The sequence below is a fragment of the Dreissena polymorpha genome, chromosome 9, assembly GCF_020536995.1.
Source record: "Dreissena polymorpha isolate Duluth1 chromosome 9, UMN_Dpol_1.0, whole genome shotgun sequence".
Lineage (NCBI taxonomy): Eukaryota > Metazoa > Mollusca > Bivalvia > Myida > Dreissenidae > Dreissena > Dreissena polymorpha.
In genome coordinates this window covers 46,760,892-46,776,137 of record NC_068363.1, presented here as the reverse complement: position 1 = coordinate 46,776,137, position 15,246 = coordinate 46,760,892, and the positions used below count along the sequence as shown (strand labels likewise).

The following is a 15,246-nucleotide window of genomic DNA, read 5'->3' as shown; positions in this document are numbered from 1 at the left end:
GCCATATCAGCAAGAAAGCTACTAGCGTTTTTTTTCGTATTTATATAGGTTTTTGTGTGACGTCACTAGAGGGGTTTTCCGTTACTAAAAATAGATTGGCCGTCAACTTCTTGATCGCGGCCAATAACATTGTATCAGAGTAAAGGTCGTCGGAAGACTTAATACTTACAATTTCACAAAACAAAACTATAAATACCCGTATTCTATTTTAAAATAAGAATTTAATAAATGATATTTCAAAAATAATAAAACATATAATAATTTGAATATTATTATAAGTGGTGTGGATGCGATAGTGTTATTTTTCATCAACGATTGAAATTTAGTGTAAGGGGTGCATTGAATCAGTTATAAAACAAAGCCCTAAAATAGCTCAATACATTTCAATCTTGAAATGTATTTTTAATTTTCTTTTACATTGAATGAATTTTCGTTTCGTTAACATTGAATGAAAATATTAATAAATTTAAGCATTCAACTTGAAAAAACACCTGCATATTTGGCAAATTGAACTGTCTTTGCATGTACACGTACATTGAAAACTCGTCTGAAGTGATAATGAGCGATACAAATCTAGCATTTTATGATATCATTAATCTACACATTTAATTTATTTAACGCAAGTATTTTATATCCCTATAATGACCAAACGCGATTGCTTGTTTTCATGATGATGTTTCGAACACTGCAGTTACGCACGATCTTTACACATTATAGCAGAGTTTACATTTGCAGGTACCCGTTAAATACGTTAATTGTGTAGCAGTAAATGTGTACAATATTTTAAATGTATAGTTATTTAACACTTTATTATTATGTTTAAACTGGCTAACATATACTTAATAGTTCCTAGCTGTTAATCCATTTCGGACAAATGTCTATTTTTAAATATGTTCAAATATTTTATTAAAGCAACTGTTAAGTTTTTGACTTAATATGTCGAGAGATGACATGGAGGTATCATAAATTGTGTTTTATGACCAGACACATGTGGTTTATGCAGAGACCCATACAGAGTCATACAAGTATAGGTCCCTGGGTTTATGACACATTGTTTTCTTAGTAATTGTCTGGACAGTATCCGATCATATCGAGATTTGTGATCAATAAAGAAAGGGGCAATTAAACACTGGGTTAAAATGCTGAAACAAAGAGTGTCAAAATTGGTGTGAACAATTAAATAAAAAACATACACATTTATCAAGAGGATTTAGTAAATCTGTAACAAGGTAAGTTTTTACAGACAAATAGGTTCAAATCAGTTTCTAGATGTTGATTACATAAAATCAATCAATTTGTTGTTTGTTTTCGTCCTTATTTGTGTTCGTTCATTGGATTCGATTTAATCTGACAGAATTTCAATTTCGGAGTATTTTTTGTTCTTCAAAAGGGTCGCGAATATGTTTGTAACCTTATCACGCTTCATCAATGCAAACAATAGCAGAATGGCCGCAGTTTTGACGGCCAAAATTTGAGCATGCGCAAACGTGACGTCATTATTGGAATCCCCAAACCCTCCTATTCTCTTTATCTGGACTTTACTCGCTGCGAAATTTCTGAACAGAATGACCTAATTACAGCCATGCTAAGAAAAGTCGCGGGGAGTAAAGTCGAGATATAAACAGAATTATTATTTTTTTTTTTATTCAATATCATACATACAATGTAAACATGTATATGATCATACAATATAGTGATATACAAAGCAATAAAGTTCAGACATGTTTTACAAGATATGCTAATATATATATATTTTTTTTTTAGAGAGAAAAGAAAAGCACAACAGAGTAATAGTTATGAAAAAATGATGAGTTGTATAAAGTCGGAAGAAAGCATACTGGACTTGTGTTTTTTGTTTTATATTCACAATGATCTTGTCAGATTAAAAAAAAAAAAAAAAAAAAAATAAACAAAACTATTTTAGAGAGATAAACTAACATTAGGGTAAAATGTATATAAGTGGACAAAACATTATGAGAATTTAATCCGATTCCATTTTTGTTCAAAGATTTGTAATGTGTCATTACTGAGGGCTATTTCTTTCTCAATCTGGATTTTTAGTTTAAGACTATGGACAAAGCAATTAAAATTTGGTACTTGTTTTTTGTACTTCATGTTTAAGATAAAATATTTCATCAATATAACCATAAAATTCACAATATTATTACAGTCTATTGATTTCAATGAGTTAATTCCGAAACTTACATTTAAGAAAGATAGTTTAACGTTAAGTTGTTGTTGTTCAAGAAAAGATATTAATTGATTCCAAATAGGCTGGATGTGTTTGCACTCCCAAAAAAGATGTTCTATAGTTTCAATGTTTTCAAAGCAGAAGTCACACAGATTTGAGTTAGATAATTTGCATTTAAAGAGATATTTATTTGTAGCTATAATTCTATGGATGTATTTATATTGAAAATTTCTCAGTGTGCTTTCAATAGTTGCTTTATATGGCATGGTAAATATGTGTTTCCAATTAAGTTCATTTTCTTCAAAAAGGACTTGCCATTTATTTTGGATTTTGGAGTTTTCTGTAGGGTTTTTAATTTGTAGTGTGTAAAATATTTTATTTGTTTTGTTTTTTCTTCCAAGTATGTTTTCTACAAATGTTGTTTGAGTACATGGTGTATTATTTGTATTGATTTCAGATTTAATATGTATGGGTATGCTTTGATTAGTGTGTAGTACTTCAGAAAATTATTTGAAGGTATTCCGTATATGTAGCATATATTATCAAAAGAGTAGAAATCCTTAATTCTGTAGTCATATAATTGGTCGACATATTTAATGCTTCGTTCAAACCAGTCTTTATAGAAAAGCGTCTTATTGTTTGAAGTTATGTCTTATTGTTCCATAGAATTGTTTTACTGCTAGTTTGGGTTTCTAAGTTATGAGTGACATCACTCCACGCTGATAGAACATCAGATAGAAATATGTTTTCGTTTGCAATGTCATGTAAGATAGTATTGCTGATGTTACATTCAAAGATTAAGGAGTCACCATATTTTTTTAGGATTTTCTGGTAGAATAATTTCCATTTACTCGTATTGGTATTATCTAGGTATCTTTTAACCCAGCTGCATTTGATTGCATTCAAGAATGAGTCAATGTTCGTTAATTGAATACCTCCATTTTCTACAGATTGAATTAACTGAGTTCTTTTTATTTTATCAGGTTTACCGTCCCATATGAAGTTAAATATTGCTGATTTTATATCGTTAATAACATTATTTGGTGGATTTGGGAGGACTGTTAAAACATATATCAATTTAGGAAGTGCAACGTTTCAATACTGTGTTTTTTCCGATTAGTGTAAGTTTACGATGATGCCATGATTTTAAGCAGTTTTTAAAATTCTGTAATTTAGGTAGTATGTTTTTAAGAACTGTATCCTTTTCATTATTTGTGAAAGTAATTCCTAACGTTGTGGCTTCATCGGATGTCCAATAAATTTCATTTCTTTTTTATATTGAACATTACTTTGTTTTAATTTACCTACTCGAAGCACAGTACATTTACTTTTGTTTAGTTTAAGACCCGATGTCATTCCGTAAAGGGTTAGCGACTCTATTAGGTTATGGAAGAATCGTAATTGTCATTTAAAAAATAAGTTGCATCGTCAGCAAATAGGGATTGTTTGATTTCTTCGTCAGGTTCTAGTGATATGCCTTTTATGTGTTTATTTGATTGGATGTGATGTGATAGATACTCGATGCAAATAATAAATAGCGATGATGAGAGTGGACATCCTTGTCGAACCCCTCGTTTCGATGTTAAAACTGTTCGAAAAGAAGCCATTATTAATAATTATACTGTTAATATCGGTATAGAACAGTTTGACCATTGAATGAGACTTTCACAACCAAGTTCATATTTTCTAAGCAAGAGAACATAAATGAATGATCAGCGAATCGAATGCCTTTTCAAAGTCTGCAAAGAATATTAGACCAGGATTATTTGAATTGTTGAAATAGTTTATGCATTCTTGGATAAGACGAACGTTTTCACCAATGTAACGTCCTTTTATGAAACCAGATTGAGATTTTGAAATGATTGATGGTAATATTTTTTTTATTCTGTTTGCTATACTTTTAGTTGCAATTTTATAATCATTGTTTAGTAAACTAATCGGGCGCCAGTTTGCTAAGGATTCTAAGTTTTTTTCCGGGTTTTGGAATAAGTGATATAATACCTTGTTTTTGTAGCGTAGTTAAGTTTTCGTTGTTAAATGAATAGTTAAGTGAATTAATTAGATGTGCTTTTATATCATTCCAGAATATTTTATAAATTCGATTGTGATGCCATCAGATCCTGGGCTTTTGTTATTTTGCATTTCTTTTAGAGCTAATCCACATTCATATTCATTAAGCAATCCGTCGCACAATTGTTTTTTCCTCCTGGTTTAAAGCGTGATGTGTATTTTTAAAAAGGGTGTTATTTTCAACATTTTTTCGTTTATAGAGGGTTTCGAAAAATAAACGTTGTTCTTCTAGTATTTGAGTTCTGTTGTTATATCTTTGCCATTGACTACTAATTTGTGTACAGTTTTTTGTTCACTTCTACGTTTTCAATGTTTGCGAAATATTTTGTATTTTTTTCATTTGTGTTCAACATGCTGTGCACGCGCTCTTAGTATTATTCCATTGAGATGTGTAAGATAAATTCCATCTAATATTTGCTTTTTAAAAGTTATTTCATTTCAATGTCGGTGGTATCATTTGTGTTTGTTTGATGCAATTGTTTTTCAAGTGTTTTCAATGGTTTTGATGGTTTCATTTTCAAGTTTTGTGTGTTTCTTTTTGTTTAAATGATGTGTATCTAATTGTTGTGTTACGTATATTTCCTTTAATTACTTCCATAAGGTGTTGGGTTTGCATCTTTATTATTTTGAACTGTATTTAATATTTCCTGTTTTATTTGTGTTTGATATGTGTATCTAATAAGATGCTGTGTTTAATTTTAAAGTATCCTGGGCCTCTTTCAGGTTGTATATTGTGCAGTTAAGTTCAACTAGAGAGTGGTCAGTCATAAACCCTGGTTTTATGTTACATGTGTCAATTATGTTGCAAAGTGATTCAGATATTAAAAAATAGTCTAATCTACAAAATATTGTTGGTTTTGTGTTTGAGTGCCAGGTGAATTTGCTTTCGTTTGGGTATATTGTACGCCAGATATCTATCATATTGTAGTTTTCAATTATGTTGTTTAAAATGTTTTCTATTTTTAGTATGAGTTATAAGGTTTCCATTCTTTTATCTAATAATGGGTTCTGGACAGTATTGAAATCACCACCGATTATAATATTTTTATCTTGGTTATTGATTATAAAGGATTGTAATGTTTCGTAAAATGTGGAATCGTCTATGTTAGGGCCGTAGACGTTGATTAATGTTATTTGTGTTTCGTGTATTTTGATATCTATACTTGCTTGTCTGCCAATTATTATTTCCTTAAAGTTATCGACTGTGACACCTATATTATTTTTTTATCAGAAAGGCAATGCCTTGTTTATTTGTATGTTCTCCACTGAGATATATTTCTCCGTCCCATTCATCTTTTAAGGTTTGTGCTAAAGTATGTGTCAAGTGACTTTCTTGTAATAGGCATATACTATATTTTTGTCGTCTAACCATTTGAAGATTTTAATGCGTTTGTCTTTGTTGTTTAGCCCTTTAGCATTTAAAGTACATTAATTTAATCATTTAAAAAGGTGGAGGGTGATGTTAATGATAGTTTGTGTGTGCTTGTCCAGTTAGTTTTCTTTTTTTAAACATATCCAGTTAGTCTCTATTATAAGACATAAGATGTTTACACATACGAGCAAAAATAGAAAACAAAAATTAGGGATACAAACAGATGAATATTCCATAGAAAGAAGAAGTAAAAAGAAATAATGGATAATGTATAATGGATCTTGCCTATTAAGATGAGAGAGTTGTGTTAAAAACGAGTTTAAAAGACATGAATAACATGTATAATAAAAAAATAGTGCGTGGTCGTTAGTTTTTGTATAAATGAAATATTTATAAAAAAAAGGAATAATTAGCTCATGAGTGTAAATATGTATATATATACATATACATATACATATACATATATACACATACACATATATACTTCATGTTCAATGTGAGTGTATTATTTCTTTTGCGTGGTTTGTTACTTTTGTCATTTTTTCTTTTCTATAAGTCATTAAGGCTCAACTTATATGGATGTCTATCTATGGATGCAAACGTATAAAAATTCCAGAAAAGCGTACGTGCATTCGTTCGTGCGTGTGCGCACGCGGTATTGTGTGTGAATGTGTGTGTGTTTGGTGTATGCGCGTGCGTGCGTGCGTGTATGCGCGTGCGTGTGTTCGCGTGTGGGTTTGTATTTGCACTTGTGCGAGCCGATTTGTTTTTCTCTAAAGAAGACTAATTACATACATGTTCGGTATACAGTACAATAACACCAAGAAAAACAACAACACTATGATCAAAATCATTATCACCACTGAAAAAAAACGATAGCATCGGGGGTAATCTAGGATACATTCTTTTTCAATTTTGAGGCTTCACAATTTGGTAAAAGTTCTCCACGTAAGAACCGTATGTATCAATTATTATGCCCCGTTGAACACTATAACTGTGTCTTCATGCAACTGCATCCAAGATGATATCGTTTTGCCATATGTAAGTGTTACTTTAAAAAGATTAAGTTAATCAAGATGTCAACAAATCGTAGTTAAATTCACTTAAATATATGTAACGAAACTATAAATATTATCTATAATTGATTTATAGAAAGTTTGCAATAATATCCGATAATCGGTTAATCTTATGCAGCTTAAATGATTAATAACACATTGGGACTAGTCTTATTTTGGGTACAAATAGCATACTACCAGTTTAATCTTTTGCCATCTTAGTCATTTATCTGTTTACATTTTTAACAACTTGGTACAAATCTGCATAGATCTATAGTAAATGCATACTATTCAACAAGTTAAACACGTATCCTGTAGCATAAATATCTGATAATTAGCTAATCAATCGGAGTGATTGTGGTGTGTGTGTGTGGTGTGTGTGTGTGAGGGTGTGTGTGCGTGTGCGTGTGCGCGGTGTGTGTGTGGTGCGTGGTGTGTGCGTGCGTGCGTGCGTGTGTGTGTGTGTGTCTTAGTGCGTGTGTGTGTGTGTGTGTGCGTGCGTGCGTGCGTGCGCGCGTGCGTGCGTGCGTGTGTGCGTGCGTGTGTGCGTGCGTGCGTTTGCACTTGTGAGAGTAAATTTGTTGTCTTACAAAAACTAAACACATATATATTCGGATACAGTACAATAACCACCAAGAAAAACAACAACATTATGGTCAAAATCATTATCACCACTAAATAAAAGACACACTATAACTTCGAGGGTGATCTAGAATGCATTCTTTTGCAATTTTGATGTTTTACATTTGATAAAATTTATCCACGCCTGGACTGTCTGTATCAATACATTATGCATCGCTGAACAATATGATTGTGTCTTCATGCAACTACATCCAAGATGATAACGTTTTTCTACATGTAAGTTGGTTACCTTGAAAAGAGTTAATCAAGGATACCAAATGTATATAGCATCACTACAATTATGTATCTATAATTGATTTTTAGGACGTTTACTTGTCACAATATTATCCAATAATCGGTAAATCTAATGAAGCTAAAAAGGCGAAAACACATTAGATTAGCCTTATTTTGGACACAATAAGCATATCAAAAGTTTGTATCGATTGCTATCCCTAATTGACAAATTAAAACACATGTCCTGTTGCATAACTATCCGATTATCAGCTTATCTAATGGAGCGAAAAAGCGAAAAAAATCTATTAGATTAGCATTCGGACCACTTGCTATATATTACAAAAATGCATGCATATATTTTATCATTCTTATTGTTATAGGTGCATTCATATAAAATCGGGTCTACTTGAACATCTTATTACATATTTTACAAATAATACCTTTTTGCCGCTTTATAATTTTTTGCATTAATCAAAAAAACTTATTTTTTGATATAGATTGAAAAAAACTAGCCTTTTGCAGTATACAAATAATTCATTAGATTGTACATAGCTATCCAAAATAGTATTTAAAATTCACACAAACGCATATAATTAAACTGTAATTATGTATTTATATACAGTTAACGAACGCTTTTATGCATTGATAAACGAACTTTGTTTTTATAAGCTGAAAAACACAAAAAAAACTACTGTATGTTAATATACAAATAATTCGTTAACTATTATTTTCTATTTTTAGGAGAGCTTGATGTCTATAAATGTGACAAAATTATGATTCAACATATCCCTTTAACAAAAATCACCAGTGCATGGTTTCAAGCATCGTTTCCTCGTGAAAAACGCTTATGCGTATACTGTTCGATGAAAGATAGAGTGCACACATATTATGAATTGTTTAAACTGTTTGAGTATGGTGTTCCAGTTCTGGCCCTGTCCATTTGCTGTACTCGTCAAATCGTACTTGGGTAATTGTACCACTTGCGGTTTTCACGTACAATTTCCCTTCCCAGGACCAAGCTGTTTCATTTCGTTCTTGGTTCAGTTTACGGTTTTATTGACAATCAAAACAGCTTGGTTCAGCTTTGTTAGGGTCGTCATTTAGAAAGATGCCAGAACCTTTCAGGCACCTTCTATTTTTCATCACTTGATCTCTCTTGTACCTGGACACGAATTTCACAATTGCTGCTCTTGGTTTACTATTGGTATCTCTCTTGCCTAGTCGATGTGCTATGTCAATATCGTTTATGCAAAGATTAAGCCCCTCGATCTTCTCATTTAGAAATTTTATTATTGCCTTGCTAGTGTCTTCTGCCGTTTCACTTGTCGTTTTATTGTTATTGTTATTATTGCTCGCTTCGGCTAACCCTGCTATCCGGATATTATTCCGTCTTCCATACTGCTCAAGCTCGTTGAGTTTACCTGATTGTTTTTCCATGACCCTAATTATGCATGTTTGTCATGTTGTTCACTTTCCTTTGCTTTCTTTCAGATCATTTCAAGGCTTTCAATTTTCCTATTTAATTTGTCACTGTCGAGCTCTTTTTCGAACAACTTGCTTCTAGAATTTCATTCTCTTTCAAATGGCTTAACTATTTCTGCTTTTAACCTGTGTTGTTATTTTAGTTACCAATTCCTTTGTAAATGAGTCGTTTTTATCTATAAACGATGTCAACTTATCGCTCATCATTTCAGTTCGACTTTCAAATCTTGAATTTGGCTCTCCATACTTTCACCCTGTGTTTCAGGGATCGTTTTTCCTTTTGATGCGACTATTTTACCTTTTTTCTTCTTTGGTTTTTCTACCACTACTTCACTTATACTTGACTCTAACTCACTCCGCTTGTACTAAATGTGCTTTCGCTTATCCGCCATTTACTATTTTCTTTTGAGAAGTATACATTTTTTGATCTTGTTGTGCAGGCGTGTGTATTATTGTCAGTTTACACATATGTCAAAATGTACACATTCAATATGGCGACATCCTCTTTGAAGCATAGCGTGACCATGTGCACTATAAAAAGTTTTTACATTGTAGTTGTTTTTCAATTTTAAATGAAGTCGTATTACCCTCGTTACAAGAAAAACTTCCATTTTTCACAAATACCACTTTAATCCAGTGAAAATATTCACTTATTACTATGTTTATTTATTTTTTTGCTCTGGTCCAAAAACGAAAACACACGAACATGCCCTTGAATGGACGAACCTGTCGATTCTGTAACATTTCTAACATAAACAGAATTATAATACGAAATAACGCTCATCACCTTTTCTTTAACTGATAGGGCTGGGAATTGAGCGTCATTAAAAAAGAAAGAAAAAAGGCATGGAGGTCGCCATGTTGACTATCACGTGATTACTCCCTATGGGTTGACACAGTATGTGGTCTTGAAAGGAATTACCGGTAAATTACTTTAAGCTTTGTGTGTACCAATAGATATATGGATATTTCCACGTAGCATTAATTTTAGTCAATCTCCTCGCATAGTTGTCGTTCCTTGCTCTCACATTAATCTCTGCCATCACAAGAAAATCCTACCAGGTTTGGTAGAATTTCATTTTGTTGTTTAAGCATTATATTATGGAAAAGTAATACCATTTTTTTATATTTTGAAAATAGTGTATTAGTTTAAGTTCACAATAAAAAATAAATTAGATAAAATATAAAAGTAAAAGAACAACGGTAAAATTATTGTACAACGTGGCTAGGTTATCATCACGTGGTTGGTTATGAAAGCAGGGATTTATGGTGTACCACTTGGGTCAAAAGTCAACAAGACCTTCTAGGTTAAAAGAGAAATGTACTTTGACGTACAATATTTTAATGCCCCCGAAGGAGGGCATATAGCGATCGCACTGTCCGTCTGTCTGTCTGTCCGTCTGTCTGTTTGTCCGTCACACACTTTTGCGTTAAGGTTTCGAAAAATGCTCATAACTTCTATGTCGCTTCAGATGTAACCTTCATTTTGGTATGCATGTGTATATAAACAAGGCCTTTCCATACGCAACAAATGTTTGACCCCTTTGACCTGACTTTGAACTTAGCGTGTAGGTTTTGAAATCTGCGTTTAGGTTTTGAAAAAGCGTTTTTTTGGGGGCATATGTCTTTCGATGGAGACTGCTCTTGTTTTGTACTTCGACGTACAATATTGTTTTTCGAGGTACAGTTATTAACGACCCTTGAGTGTAAGCAATCAGAAGACGCCTTACTGCAACAGAAGAAACTGCAAAAAATTGAGTCCACATATTTGATTAACTTATGTTAACTTTTCAATCTGCACAATTCTTCAACGATAAAATATTTGCATATTTAATTAAAACTATTTCACTATTTTTTGCATATAAATATGTAATAATATTTTAATTTGAATACCATTTTTTTTCTTTACACATCAAAGGGTTTGCATCATTTCATGAATTATGTGGTCGTAATTTGTTAATAGCATTTATTACTTAAAACGATTTTAGCATAAATAACCGTCAAGTTGATTCTTATTTTAAGTTCTTTTTTCAATTTTGATATTTTTATTCATTTTGTCCTCAATTGTAACATTTATCATGAATAAATCTGGAGGAAAAGCGGCTCAAGAGACGAGTGTTTTGATTGGCTGTTCAGAAAATGTGTGCGTCGCAGTACAAACATGTACGTCGAAGTCGTACAAATATGTACTTCGAGTGTATTTCATATTTGTACGAAGAAGTACATTTTTGTTTACTTCGACGTACATATTGTACGTCGAAGTACACTTCTCTTTTTACCTACCGGTATTAGGTCTTGTTGACTTTCGACCCAAATTGTACCCATAGGATTTGATCCAGCTATGCTGGTGCGCGGAGGTTGCATTTTGGCAAAGAACTTAAGAATCAAGTGGTCGACGCTTTACGCACATGCATTAAACACCCCCCCCCCCCTTTTTACAGAGGCGCGGCTTATATATATTGCTACAAAATAAAAAAACTTGCAAGTATAACTTTAATGAATGTTCAGAAGCAATAGTGCAATAAGTTCTAGAAATCAACGATACTGCATTTGTTGCAATTCGACCGAAATTGAATATGAATTTCATGTTATTTGCATTTTCCCCGGCGTTTAGAAACATAAGAAACAAAAATGTGTTTGTGAAACACTATGTACCCCCATATATTTTACCTTTGACATTGAAGGATGACCTTGACATTGACATTTACCGCTCAAAATGTGCAGCTCCATGAGATATACATGCATGCCAAATATGAAGTTGCTATTTTCAATATTGCAAAAGTTATGGCATTTGTTAAAGTTTGACGCAAACCAACAAACCAACCAACAAACCAACAGACAGGGCAAAACAATTTGTCCCTCAGTATAGACTGGGGACATAAAAATACATAAAACATGTTATTGCAAAAGGCCATCTATGTATAAATATTTAAGTTTACTGCACTCAAATAATAAAATTGAACTATAAAAAATATGCATTTTTGTAAACAAAATCACTTAAAGTTTGAAAATCTACTATTAATGCAAGAATGCTTTAAATGATCACCTGTTTATTCTTTTTCTTTTTTTACCTGTTCTTGTTGTTATGTTTTATTTGTGCTAACGCCATTGTTAGCTAAGTAAATGATTTGTAAATATGTGTAAAAAACTTCGTTCCTATCACGATTTACATTGTACTGTTTTCATTATGTGTTGTTGACGATGTACATTGTTCAAGTCAAAATAAATGTCTGTCTGTTTGTCTGTCTGTTTGACCGTCCGTCCGTCCGTCTTTTCTTATACATTAGCAGAAGAATAATGTATAAAAAAAAACCTAGTCTAATAACTCAGTTGTTATAATATTGGCCACTTAATATCACTATCAACTCTTTAAAGGGGTATAAGATAAATTAATAAAGTTATGACATTGCCTACTTGACATATCAACACTCTCCAGGGCTGTGCTCTTATAGGAATATAGTTATGTGGTTTTCCCTGTAAAGCGAATGATAATTTAGCCTGTTATGGCTATACGCAGATATGAAAGATAAATTAAACGTTCGTTGCTAATGAGTGTAACACATATTTATGAGGTAGTTTGATCGTATTTCTACTTCCAGTATCAACACATTTCGCTTGGATACACTGGCCAATTTGTCAAACACACACACTTAAGAGATAATGGTATTTATGGTCTTAACATGGTCGTAAAGCACTGAACTTGTTATGGAGATGGGGACATTACGAAAAGCAGTGGCACGTTTTCTGAGAATATCCAATTAATGTTCTGGTGGTAATTCACGTTTAATGTTGATTAAGTGTAATCTGTGAATTTTATTCCACGATATCGCCTGCGAAGTTTGATTTCTGTTGAGAAGGTTTTATCGATCTGTTCGGGGCTTTGGTAACATTTGAATTAATAGCTTTTTTTAAAATCATCGATGTTTGCACTATCCCGCACATACATAAACAAAGACGTAGTCAAAACATTACCACCCTGGTTGAATACACAGAGGATATTTGTTGGATTCGATGGAATATCGATTTCATTCCACGAGTGATCATATGAAATATGTATTTTTATGAACACGAGTGAATTAAAATCGATATTCAATGGAACCCAACACATTTTCTTTTTATTTTATGCCTTTATTACCGTTAATGTACATAGTTAAAGAGTTGAACTGGATAATTTCGCTGGATTTATGACGTCATTTTGTCCAAACAATTCACAGTAAAACAGTGAAAAATATCGATATTTTTCATTATAACCTGATGTCTTATATAAATGATAATTAATTATTTTATGCTATTTCCTCGTCAAAAAAGAAATTTGCAATGTTTTAAACTGTTACCGGTGAATATCGAACTGTTGACCGGTCAACAGTTTGAATTATTACCTGATGTCTTATAAAATGATAATTATTATTTTTTGCTATTTCCTCGTAGAAAAAGAAATTTTCAAGTTTTTAACTGGTACCGGTGAATATCGAACTGTTGACCGGTCAACAGTTTGAATTATTATACCTCACTTTTATTTACAATGCTAAACTCCCATAGGTCATCGTGACATAGAAAGACTGTCAGACCCCAGCGGAATAAATTTACTGTCCAAAATATACTGTATCCCGCTGCCATAGCAATCACGTGCCACCAGCGGGAAAAAAATTACTGACAAAAAATACTGTATCCCGCTGCCTTAGCAATCACGTGCGGAATGTTCGAAAATTAAACTGTCCCATTCGCGCATGCGCAGTACGCAGTTTTGCGTGTCCGTTGTATTTGGATAATTAAAATATCGATTGCAGCTGAAACTGTGCGGTATAATAGATTTATGCCATTATTTAAGCTTTGACAGGAGTCAAAAAGAAAATCAATTTAGTATAAACGACACGCTTACCTCAAAGGAAACTTTAATCCAATGCTAATAACAATAAAGTTACAACGATATACACTTCCAGTGTCTGTTCTTAAGGTGTTATGCATGACAAACACACAATCCGAAATACGTTTGGATTCGTTCTATGCTTTAAAACAAATATTTTACTGTTAAACAAACCACCACGTCCATATTGTTGTCCCAAAATGTTTCGTCACCGACATGACGTCACACAAGTACGTCATAAATTGCGTAATCAAGTGATGAAAATAAAATACGGAAAGCTGGTTCTGTAATATATTTTCAAAGAAATAATTGACGACTAAGAAAATTGATGGGATAAATTGATTACTAGGTCGGTGCCGAATAAAGCGAAGTTCATTTTGCTCTGCCCGTAAATCTGAACCACTCAACATATTAATGGTTGTTCATTGCTGAATTAAATTCAATTATTGAATATTAAATTGTTCATGGTTCATATAAATTGTTCATGTTTGAATAGTTTATTCGGTATAATAAAATAAATATTACATGTAAATTTGTCAACTTTCGGAAAAATACTGTCAACCTTGGCTTTGCCTCGGTTGACAGTATTTCCTCAAGTTGACAAATTAACTGTCACCCTGTCAGCCATGTAATATTTATATACTGTTGCCCGCTGGAATAATGACGTCATTGCGTCGAAAAAATGACGTCATTTTACCAGTTTAACTATACACTTATTTATTATCGATTACTGTTGTGTGTAAATAAAAATTTAGTTTGCTGTTATTTCTATGTTGGAAATTTGATCAGGTAATAAAACACTTATTTCATGGATGCTTGGTGAACAGTCAAAACTGTTGTCCATCTCGGTATCAGGGCTATCGGCCTCGGGCAACAGTACCAAAGTCATCCCTGATACCTTGGGAAACAGTTTTGACTGTTCACCGCGCATCCATGAAATAAGTGTATACTGTTGCCCGCTGAAATAATGACGTCATTTCGTCAAAAAAATGACGTCATTTTACAGTTAAACAGTCAAAATTATTTATTTTATCGATTACTGTTGTGTGTAAATAAAAATTTAGTTTGCTGTTATTTTTATGTTGGAAATTTGATCAGGTAATAAAACACTTATTTCATGGATGCTTGGTGAACAGTCAAAACTGTTGTCCCTCGGGCAAAACTACCAAAGTCAAACCTGATACATTGGGAAACAGTTTTGACTGTTCACCGCGCATCCATGAAATAAGTGTATACTGTTATTTTTCATTGTTTAAAACAGTGAAATACCAGTTTTATTTCACTGATATTTCTCTTTAAACCACCGGAAAGCATAAAATAAAGTATTTTCGTTTGAAAGAGGCATTAAACATATGCA

General features: G+C 32.5%; 1 protein-coding gene across 1 annotated transcript in view; it reads left to right on the top strand.

Moving 5' to 3' along the window:
- The window catches only part of LOC127844207 (repressor of RNA polymerase III transcription MAF1 homolog), a 505,514-nt gene that overhangs the window by 339,864 nt on the left and 150,404 nt on the right, over window positions 1-15,246 (top strand). The gene's annotated exons all lie outside the window — the stretch shown is intronic.